Source organism: Oryctolagus cuniculus, chromosome 7 (genome assembly GCF_051225735.1).
Source record: "Oryctolagus cuniculus isolate XC-2025 breed Fujian yellow rabbit chromosome 7, ASM5122573v1, whole genome shotgun sequence".
Lineage (NCBI taxonomy): Eukaryota > Metazoa > Chordata > Mammalia > Lagomorpha > Leporidae > Oryctolagus > Oryctolagus cuniculus.
This window is the reverse complement of record NC_142873.1, coordinates 16750679-16762088: the sequence shown is the minus strand read 5'-3', so window position 1 is coordinate 16762088 and position 11410 is coordinate 16750679. Positions and strand designations below refer to the sequence as shown.

At 37.8% G+C, this 11410-nt stretch overlaps 1 pseudogene; it reads left to right on the top strand.

Moving 5' to 3' along the window:
* Positions 1-7281: 7281 nt before the first annotated feature.
* Positions 7282-8706, top strand: LOC103345834 (sorting nexin-7-like; annotated as a pseudogene).
* The last annotated feature ends 2704 nt before the right edge of the window (positions 8707-11410 follow it).

The following is an 11410-nucleotide window of genomic DNA, read 5'->3' as shown; positions in this document are numbered from 1 at the left end:
GAAGAAAACGTCATATAAGTTTAAGACAAAAAGATTGAAATGGTTAATTTGGGGGATGGAGTGAGAATGAAGGTTAGAGATCCGAGGACTCTGCCAAGCAGACCCACACGTATTAAGGGAATGAACAAGAGAGAGGAGCAGAGAGATTTTTGAAGAAATAATGGACAGAAATTTCTCAATGAAAGACATGAGTGTCAACACTGTCAAAGCGCAACACATTCTAACGTGGCTCTTTGGACCACTTGGGGGGTGAACGAGCAGGTCAATGATTCTCTCTCTCTCTTTCTGTCTCTCATTCTGGCTCCATTGCTCTGCCTTGCAAATCAATTAATCAGTCAATCAAAAAACTGGCCGAAAAACATAGATTTTTATTGCTTTATTGTGACTAAATGGAAAATATCCTGGGTGAGACTAAACTTACAACTTGGATAGAATCTCTATGATTCACTGTTATTAATATTGTTAAAAGCTAAGAGTAGTGAACTCTTTCCCTGCACCCAAAACTGCTATGAGTTTTACAGACATTAGTTTACTTAACTTTATAACAATAAATCAATCAATCCATATCAAGACATTTTAATCAAGTTGTTGAAAGACAAAGAAATTATCTTGAAAATAGCAACAGTTTAGTGACATCACAATAAGATTATCAGCACATTTCTTATTTGAAGATGAGAATTCAGTGGACTAAGGTTAACAAGTGCTAAAAGAAAAGCTGTCAGTCTATAATCTTGTATGTATAAAATTATTATTCAATAATGATGGACTAATTAGCACATTATTAGATAAATAAAATCTGAGGGAGAGGGTGGCACTGTGGCATAATGGGTAAAGCCACCACCTGTAGTGCCAGCATTTCATATGGGCACTGGTTCCAGTCTCAGCAGCTCCACTTCCAATCCAGCTCTCTGCAATGGCCTGGGAAAGCAGTAGAAGATGGTCCAAGTCCTTGGGCCCCTGCACCCACATGGGAGACCCGGAAGCAGCTCCTGGCTCCTGGCTTCAGATCGGCGCATCTCGTCCATTGGGGAGTGAATCAGTGGATGGAAGAACCTGCTCTCTTTCTCTACCTCTGCTTCTCTGTAGCTGGGCCTTTCAAATAAATTAATAAATCTTAAAAAAAAAAAAAAACTTGAGGGAGTATGTCACCACCAATTGTGTGAAATCCTAAAGGGAACCCTGCAGATAGAAGTAGAGGGATACTGAAAATTCAATGCCATAAGAATAAATAAATATATCAACAGAGAAAAACATATGGGCAGTCATAAAAGCTAGTTTATTATCATAAAGACTCATAACTAAATTTTCTGTCTACATAAAGAAACTAATGCACTAAAATTTATTAACTGTATTTTTTGGATACAAAATATACAAAATGTAATTTTGTTACATCAAAACTTGAAAAGGGTAGGTAGAATTATAAATGAGGAGAGCTTTAGTGCAGTAATAAAAATAAGTTGGTATAAACTCACATTAGAGTTTTTATAACTTTAAAATATTAATTGAAATTTTCATAGTAACAACAAAAAAAAGAATATACATAGAAGGAAATGAGAAAGGTATCTGAGTGTTTTTCTGCAAAAATAAATCAACTAGAAACAAAAGAGAGATTAAGAAAAGCTATAGGTTGGGGCAGACGTTGCGACACAACAGGTTAAGCTGCTATTTGTGAGTCCAAGTTCCAGTTACCCTGCTTTTGATCCAGATTTCTGCTGATGTGTCCTCAGAGGCAGTGAATGATGGATGGGGCAAGTGCCTGAGCCCCTGCAACTCACACAGGAGACCCTGATGGAGTTCCTGGTTCTGGGTTTCAGCCTGGCCCAGTTCTGGCTATTGTAGGCATTTGAAGAATGAACCAGTGGATGAACAATCTCTCTCTCTCTCTCTCTCTCTCTCTCTCTCTCTCTGTGTGTGTGTGTGTGTGTGTGTGTTTATGTGTTTGACTCTGCCTTTAAAATACATGTCTTCTTTTTATAAATTTTATTTAATAAATATAAATTTCCAAAGTACAACTTTTGGATTACAGTGGCTATTTCCCCCATAACCTCCCTCCCACACAACCATCCCATCTCCCACTCCTTCTCCCTTCCCATTCACATCAATTCACTTTGAATTATCATTGTATACAGAAGATCAATTTAGTATATACTAAGTAAAGATTTCAACAGTTTGCACCCACACAGAAATACAAAGTGTAAAGTACTGTTTGAGTACTAGTTATACCATTAATTCACATAGTACAGCACATTAAGGACAGAGATCCTACATGGGGAGTAAGTGCACAGTGACTCCTATTGTTGATTTAACAATTGAGACTCTTGTTGATGGCGTCAGTTATCACCCAAGGCTCCTGTCATGACCTGCCAAGGCTATGCAAGCCTCTTGAGTTCTCCAACTCTGATCCTAATTTGACAAGGCCATAGTCAAAGTGGAAGTTCTCTCCTCCCTTCAGAGAAAGGTACCTCCTTCTTTGATGGCCCATTCTTTCCACTGGGTTCTCACTCACAGAGATCTTTCATTTAGGTCATTTTTTTTGCCAGAGTGTCTTGGCTTTCCATGCCTGAATTACTCTCATGGCCTTTTTAGCTAGAGCCAAATGCCTTAAGGACTGATTCTTAGGCTAGGGAGCTGTTTAGGACGTCTGCCATTCTATGAGTCTGCTGTGAAAATACATGTCCTCTTAAGTAGCTATGGGAGAATTTTCCATTATAGATTATATTTTCAGCCACAAATTGAGTCTCGATAGATTTTGAAAGTTAATTTCAAATCCTGACTACCACTGTCTTCTATCCTTCCATGAATAACTTTCTTTAATGTCTAAACATTTGTTTTCCATATGTAAAATGGAGAGAAAAGTCCTATTTATTTATAGAGTTATGAAGTTAAATAAACTAATATATGTTTTAAGTGCAGGAAAAGTGTTCACAACTCTTAGCTTCTAATAGTGTAAATAATAACAGTACATAATAGAGATTTTAGCCAAGTACTAGGTTGAAAGTCATCCAGTATATTTTCCATTTAGTCACAATAAAACAATAAAAATATACACCTTTTTCTGCATTGTTAAGATTGATTAACTGAATTGAAAGGCAGAGCAATGGAGACAGACTAAGAGAAAGAGAGAGAGAGAGAGAGAGAGAGAGAGAGAGAGAGAGAGATGTGTTCCATCTGCTGTTTCACTCCTCAAATGGCTGCAATGGCAGGAGCTGTGCTGATCTGAAGCCAGGAACCAGGAGCTTCTTCTGGGTCTCCCATGTAGGTACAGGGGCCCAAGGACTTCGGCTATCTTCAACTGCTCTCCCAGGCCATAGCAGAGAGCTGGATCAGAAGTGGAGCACCAGTACTCAAACCGGAACCCACATGGGATGCTGGCAAAACTAACAGTGGCTTCACGCTAGGCTACACAGCAGCACCGGACCCTTCTTTGCTTATTTTAAAAATAAACCTCTTAATGGAACAGAAACACATCTTGCCACACTAAAAAGACGGAGGAAGAAATGGCCAACTAGTAGCATGTAAGTCTATAATTCAATATATGAAATGCATCCCCATTCTAATTGGGTTTCTCTGCATGATTCCTGATTCCTTGGACCAAAATATAATCCAAGGTAAGAAATATCTAAAGAGAAATTTATCTAGGAAATTGTATACATTGCTCTTTGCACTAAGAATCTATGTTCTCTTTAATTTCAGTTCTTAATCTCATCAAAGCAATACATGCATATGATCAATAACTCAAAATATTCACCAAGACATCATTTATTAATTGGGTTATTGTCTCTTTGTAACACTATTTTCACAAAGTTATGGCTTAAAACAAGGCACTTCATTACCGCAGGCTTTCTGTGGATCAGGAGTCAGGTTGCAGCTTCCCTGGATGTTCTGCTTCAGCGTCGTACAAGGCTGGTGTGAAATTTTTCTCAGGTTCTAGTCTCCTCTGACGACTTCACCAAGGAATGGCCCTCTTCTGATCTCATTTATTATTGACCACATTTACTTTCTCATGGAATTTTGGACTAATGGCCGTGTCTTACTAGCCTTGCTGGGATGTTCTCATCTTCTTGTCTCTGGGCTCTCCTATCATTATCTTTCCCTTTGCAAAGGAGAGTGCAAGCTCCCATGTAGACAGATTTAATATAAAGTAACATTAACATTCCATCACCTTTGCTTTATTGGTTGTAAGCCTGCCTCAAATCCTGCCCACACGCAGGGGAGATCACTCAAAGCCGTGAATGCAAGGAGATATCCCCCCCTGTAGTATTTCCCCCACACATAGTTTAAAATCAGCCCCCAAAGCCCCATGTCAATCTAGTTTTGATGCCTGTGAACCAATAACTTCCTGCTCTTTTATCTGTTCTTGATATTTTTAAGAAAAATTTACTTCCAAATATTTAAGGAATAGGTCCATAAGACTTAATTCTTAAAATTATCAATTTTAGAAAAATTTTAATCACCTGCTACAGAATATAAGCTTTTATCCATGTGATATATTGTACAACACCAATCCATTACACACACTCACATTCAGAAACATCTATGTAGTATGTGAATATAGAATCTATAGTTTTAAATAGGTACTTTATTGTTCCATTTATTATTTTGCATTATATTGTATTTAGTTGTTTTATATAAAATATTATTCATTGTTTACAAAAATAATTCATAAATGTCTTTCCAGCTCTGATGTATAGCATCCAATTATCTATCCTTTTTGAGCAACCAATTTTCCCTGAAATTAATAATTGACTTGTTTTTCATTTTGTTAGTCTCTTATATACTTAATCAAAATTCAATCACAAATACTCTCTTCATGTAGTTATCTAAATCTCCTTTTAATGCATTGAAATATAAAAGGTATATCTCAATGTCAGGTTCTTGGAGTACTTAGTATCATCTAAAATTGTCTTCAGAGGAATATAATTTATTTTTGTTCCACAACTGTCATCCAAGAGTTTTCTTTAACTTTTATTACAGAGAAGTTTTTGACATCTCTCTTGAAACTCTGGTTCCTATGACCTCCTGTTTATACCTTAATTTTGTTTAGAGCTTTATTGAGAAAGGATTCATTAAAGTAAAACTTGTGAGATCCCATATGCTTTCTATCCTAACTAAATGGTAATACGGCTGAACACAGAATACGAGGTTAACAGTCACCTTCTAATTTTTTCAAGCATTGCTCCATTATTTCATTGATTTTATTGCTGCCTTTTACAAGCTAAACAACTTTTTGGTCCCTAATCATTTTAAATAGCCTTTCTTATTTGGTACTTTAGTGTTTTTTAGCTTAAAATTCTGAAAATTGTTGATAATACACATTGGGAGAGTTCAATTTTAGTAGCTGTTCCTGGTACTTCACTGAATGATTTCAAACTGGAAATCCACACTTCGCAATTCCATGAGATATACTGAAGTACTTATTCAATGATTTTCATTTTTTGTTTTATTTTTTCCTTTTGTGATTTCTAGTATCTTATTGCTATGCTCCACATCAAAATCCCAATGTTTAAAATATTTTCCTCTAATTTTCCACATGTATCAATGAGTGATTCATGGGAGATTTTTTCAGGTTTAGTTTTTTGTTTTTTTTGACAAGCAGAGTGGACAGTGAAAGAGAGAGACAAGAAGAAAGGTCTTCCTTTTCCGTTGGTTCACCCTCCAATGGCCGCCGCGGCCAGTGCACCTTGCTAATCCGAAGCCGGGAGCCAGGTGCTTCTCCTGGTCTCCCATGTGGGTGCAGGGCCCAAGCCCCTGAGCCATCCTCCACTGCCTTCCCGGGCCACAGCAGAGAGCTGGACTGAAAGAGCGGCAACCGGGACAGAATCCGGCACCCCGACTGTGTGCCGGCGCCGCAGGCGGAGGATTAGCCTATTGAGTCGCGGCGCCAGCCCTAGACACATTTCTTAAGTAAAATCAATTGGACTGATGACCAGTTTGGATGTAGAGAAAGGTACAGTATTCAGGTTGCTGTCATTTTCCTCTGAGAACAGCCATTATTGTTACCTGTGTGGCAAAGGCTTCTCAGATGTGCACAGGAAGAGAAAAGCCCAGTCATCTCAGAATCCCAACTGGTCCCAAACCTTGGCTAACCAATGTGTTAAATGAAGAGGAGTAGATCATAGCAACACCAGAAGCACTGCACAACAGAACTCAGATCTAAATGCAGAATCACAAACAAGTACAGTGTTTCTTGAGTCAACCACTGAATTTGGGGGTGTTTTTAAATCCATCACCATGCCAAAATCCAAGGGGAAGGAAAGTGTCTTGAAAATAAGAGCATGTTACAAAAACAGAGTCAAAGCCAGAGACACAGGTTTTGGATACACAAACATGTAGAGAAAAGCTAATGCCATTTTAGAGAATAAAATGATCCACGGTAGGATCCAGAAAAGAAAAAAATTTAATGGCAGAATGATATGTGTACCCAACCTTTAGGATGTAAGCAAACAAAAAAGATTCACCATAACGCAGAACAGTCCATAGTTGAGTCTTGGAAGCCCAGATGAAAATTTTTGTGTTGAGTGTGGAGTACTGACTTCCCAAGTATTATTAAGTGTCAGAGAGAAATCAAATATAATTTTGGTTGTAAGTCTACTAATTTTGCAATGAAGAGATCATCAGTGTCTTCCATAGTAGTAATTTCATTCAAGTGTTATGGTTGAGAAAAAAATGAAAAGAAGTAGAAATAAACTATGTGTGTGTCTTTGTGTAGGTAGATGTGGTTTGCATAGGGACTTGGTCATATTTTAGTCTGACACTAAATAAATAGATGAAAAATAAGTAGATTGGATATCCAGGAAATGGGAGGATCAAATGATAACTGATTATTTGTGGTCATATAGTTATTGAAATTTTTCCTTTCCCTTCTTGGAGGAGAAAAGGAGGAACCACACATTTCTTTCTGAGAGAGAAAGGAAAGATTTTAGAAGTGATGATTAATATACACTACTTTAAGATAAATTTTAAAAATATGGGTTTCTGGTAAATATAAAAGGATAAAATCTATGCTTTTATTTTAAACTAGAGAGAAAACCAGGCTTTGATTTTCTTACTCAGCTCAGTCCTACACGAAGCAAAGAAATTTTGTGTAGTTTTTAATGACAGGGAGGAAAACCATGTGATTGATAAAATCATTTGATACCATGTGTCCTTTTGATCCAAAACAGGGTGCTTAGTTCTTTTGTATTACTTTATACATAAGTATTTATTCAGAAATATAAATATATATAAAACAGGGATGGAGGGCTTACCAAGGCTGCTCCTTGGGGCACCAATAGGGAGAGCCCCTTCCTGGGCAGCAACAGCTCCTCTGCCCTACTGCAGGATGAGGTGCAGGATCTAGACGAGGACAAGTACGATTTGGAGGTGTTCAGTAAGAATATACTCAACTTCTTCAGAAGCTCTGACTGGAGTGTTTTTCTGGCTTCTTCTGCATCCAGGTAGTCAACACTGAATCCACAATTGAAGTTGTGTTGAATAGGATGCCTCAGTGAGGGACATGAATTCCTTCAGCCCTGTGATGCCAACATCCCCTTTATCAATGATAAACCAAATCAGGTTTGAAGCTGAGCCAGATTTAAAGGATCTCTTCCTGTCAATGAACCTGAAAGCCACACTACAATTGAAACTTTCATCACTTATAGAATCATTAGTAAGATGTCTCATGGGGAATTTGACTCCAGTGAATCTGAAGTTCAGAGATGTTATCAAGATTTTCTTTGGTTGAAGGGAAAACTTGAGAAAGCACACCCCACTCTGATTATTCCAGAAATACCTGAAAAGTTTATAGTGAAAGTAATGGTGGAGTGCTTTAATGATGACTTCATTGAGACATGAAGGAAGCCATTACATAGATTGTTTAACCAAATTGCTGATCACCCAACTTTAACATTTAATGAGGACTTGAATTTTTTTTTTACTGCACAAGCATGGGGACTGTCTTCTCACAGGAAGCAAGGGCCTGGATTGCGGATTGTTCAGCAGGATGGGGCAAGGGGACAGAGCAGTGGCGTCCTCCATGAGAGGAGCTAGAAACTGCCCCGAGGAGTTCATGGAAATGAGTAACTTTATTTAAATGTTTAGCCAGAAAATAAACTTAGTAGATAAAATATCTCAAAGAATTTACAAGGAAGAAAGGGAGTATGTTGATGAAAGACTAGGGCCCCATTCATGTTCTGTGGTCAGCGTCAGAAGAGGATTCGGTTGACACTAGAAAAGGTGTTGCCAGCTGCATCAACAAATGCTGTGAGGCCCCTGGAAAACAGATGTCTGGACTCAGAGCCTGGTTTCCTGTGGTACATGAGTATGTGCTTTAGAGTGAAATATCAATGGGTGTTATGGAGAGAAGAGACCAAACACACGCAGAACTGGACTCCAAAGTCGAGGACTTGGCCTATAAAAAGGCCGGTACTGATCTGGACAAGGGAGACAGGGGCAGATTATATTGGTGTTCCCTTCAAGATCAAACTCTCCAGTTGACGAGCTTACAGAAGAGACTGGAAAACCTAAAGACAAAGTGGAATGTGCAAATAGTGCCCTGAAAGCAGATTGGGAAAATGTAAACAAAATATGTAGAATGATACCCAGCCAGCACTTACAGATATGGCTGAGGAGAACACCCACTGTTATGAACACTGCCTTGCTACATGGGAGCCATTCCTTGTATCACAGGCTGACCTCCACTTAGAAGACTCTGAAGTTAAACTTTAACCCTATTGAGGACTTCCGCTTGATCTTTGGGGACTGCATCTATCAACCAAACTTATTTTTTCTAGATCAGCTGTGTGCTTAACCAAGTGGATGAGAAATGTTTTACATTATCTGGAAAACCAACAACTTGAAAACTCAGGTATTCCAGGTATTGATGTGAATTCAGAGACATGTACATTTATCTATACAGATATGTCTGTATAGAGAGATTTAGTTTAGTTTTAATTATGTTCTTAAATTTGTGTGCCAAAAATTGCATATAGAAAATTTTTTCCTTAACTACTTGACCGTGAAACATGACATTTTAAATATGAAGGAAAGACTCAGTTATAAAATAGTTGAGTAATTACAGTTTTGTGGCCAGGATGATGTTTTTGTGAGCCATGTTAACATTGGTCATTATTCAACTTTTATTTCCTCTTAAATAGAAGGAAAGCTTTTGGTAATTGTTGTTCAAGCATTCAGATCTGATTAGAGTATTTTGGAAGTCTACACATAAAAATAGTAAACAGCCACATGTTTAAATCTAAAAAAAAAAAAAAAAGAAAAAAAAACTGGATCAAATAAAATAAAAGATGGCAGAATATTCCAGTAAATTCAAATTAATATTTCTTAAACTTTTGAAGAAAAATTGAGGAAATAAAATATCATGTAATGTCTACTCTTTTGTTCTAAACAATAAATGCAGTAAATACAAATCTCCGCCGGTGCTGTGGCCCACTAGGCTAATCCTCCACCTGCGGCACCAGCACCCGGGGTTCTAGTCCCAGTCGGGGTGCCGGATTCTGTCCCCGTTGCCCCTCTTCCAGTCCAGCTCTCTGCTGTGGCCCGGGAGTGCAGTGGAGGATGGCCCAGGTCCTTGGGCCCTGCACCCGCATGGGAGACCAGGAGAAGCACCTGGCTCCTGGCTTCAGATCAGTGCAGCACACCAGCTGCAACACACCAGCCTTAGTGGCCACTTGGGGGGTGAACCAACAGAAAAAGGAAAAGCTTTCTCTCTGTTTCTCTCTCTCTCTCTCACTGTCTAAGTCTGCCTGTCCAAAAAAAAAAAAAAATACAAATCTCCCATTTTCTTACTCAGACCAGTGAATGTATTTTAAGTAGCAAAAAAAAAAAAAAAAGTTAAATCATACAGTTAAAAAGCCAAAGTTATATATTTTTATCTCAATCATACTAATTTATGTATAGTAATCAGAAGAAAAAATTCAAAATAATGTCATGTTTTCAAATTTTCATTCAATAAAAGAGCATACTTATGGTGCTAACATTGTAGCACAGCAGTTTAAGTTACTGCTTGTGACACCGACATCCCATATCAGTAATGGTTTTAATTCTAGTTTCTTACCAATGCTTCTGGGAAGGTAGTAGATGATGGCCCAATACCTGGGCACCTGCCACCTGTGTGGGAGCCCAGGTCAGTGCTCCTAACTCTTGGCTTTAGTGTGGCACAGCCCTGGCTGTTGCAGTCATTTGGGGAGTGAACCAGTGGATGGAACATTTCTCTCTCTCTCTCTCACCAAGTACTGAAACAACAGCTAAGATATGTGGGATAACTTAAATCACAGCTATACAAACCTTGTACTTGATGATTTCACTTCCAAATCTATAATCTTGAGAAATATTTACACATATGCACAGAGATATGTCTATGAGTGTTTACTATAGCATCATTTGTAAAATGCTTAGAAAGCAGTAATTTAAACATTAACCAATAGAAAAATGAAAAATAAATGATCAGAGCCATAACAGGTGAATAAGTAAAACATCACTTCACAAAAAACATAGACTTCAAGACTAGTCTGCAGCCAGCTCTGTGGTGTAATAGGCAAGCCTCCACCTGTGGTGCCTGCAGCCCGTATGGGTGCCGATTCAAGTCCCGGCTGCTCTGCTTCTGATCCAGCTCTCTGCTTATGGCCTGGGAAAGCAGTCAAATACGGCTCTAGTACTTGAGCCACTGCACCCATGCAGGGGGCATGGAGAAAATCCCGGCTCCTAACTTCAGACCAGCTCAACTCTGACCATTATGGCCAAATGGAAAGTGAACCGGCGGATAGAAGACCTTTCTCTCTGTCTCCTCCTCTATCTGTAACTCTGCTTCTTAAGTAAATAACTTTTTTAAAAAAGAAAAAAAAAGGCTAGCCTGAGTCTGACTAGAAAAATTAAAAAAAAAGATATTTAAAGAATAATATTGCTTATAGAAAGTTCACTCATTAAAGCGATGCAATACATGTGCCTACACCAGTAAAAAAAAAAATTGAAAACATACCTAGGAATGACAAACACAAAGTTAATGAAATCAGAAACAGTTGGCAGATATAGAAAAAGGCACAAGAGAGACCTTGGTAAGTAGAGATAATAGTGTAAAATAAATAAATTTTGAAGCAAATAGAATCAATCATAAAGGATTGAGAAACTTGGTTTTTAAATGGATTTTTTTTACTTGTATGATTTTGTGTATTTAACTATTTGAAATTAAACTAATAATGATTAGGAAAATGATAATAGTAATAGTCATCATAAAAATAATGAAACAATAGAGATAAATTGCTGTGGACTTTTAGAAGTCTTGCATATGTCATAACTTCTACCAAGAGATTCAAATTAAAACCATTTATACCTGAGATACACACTTTCTTAAATAGTTCTTTATGTGGAAATAGTGATAACTTTTATATTGAAAATATACTTGGCAGTATATAGGATT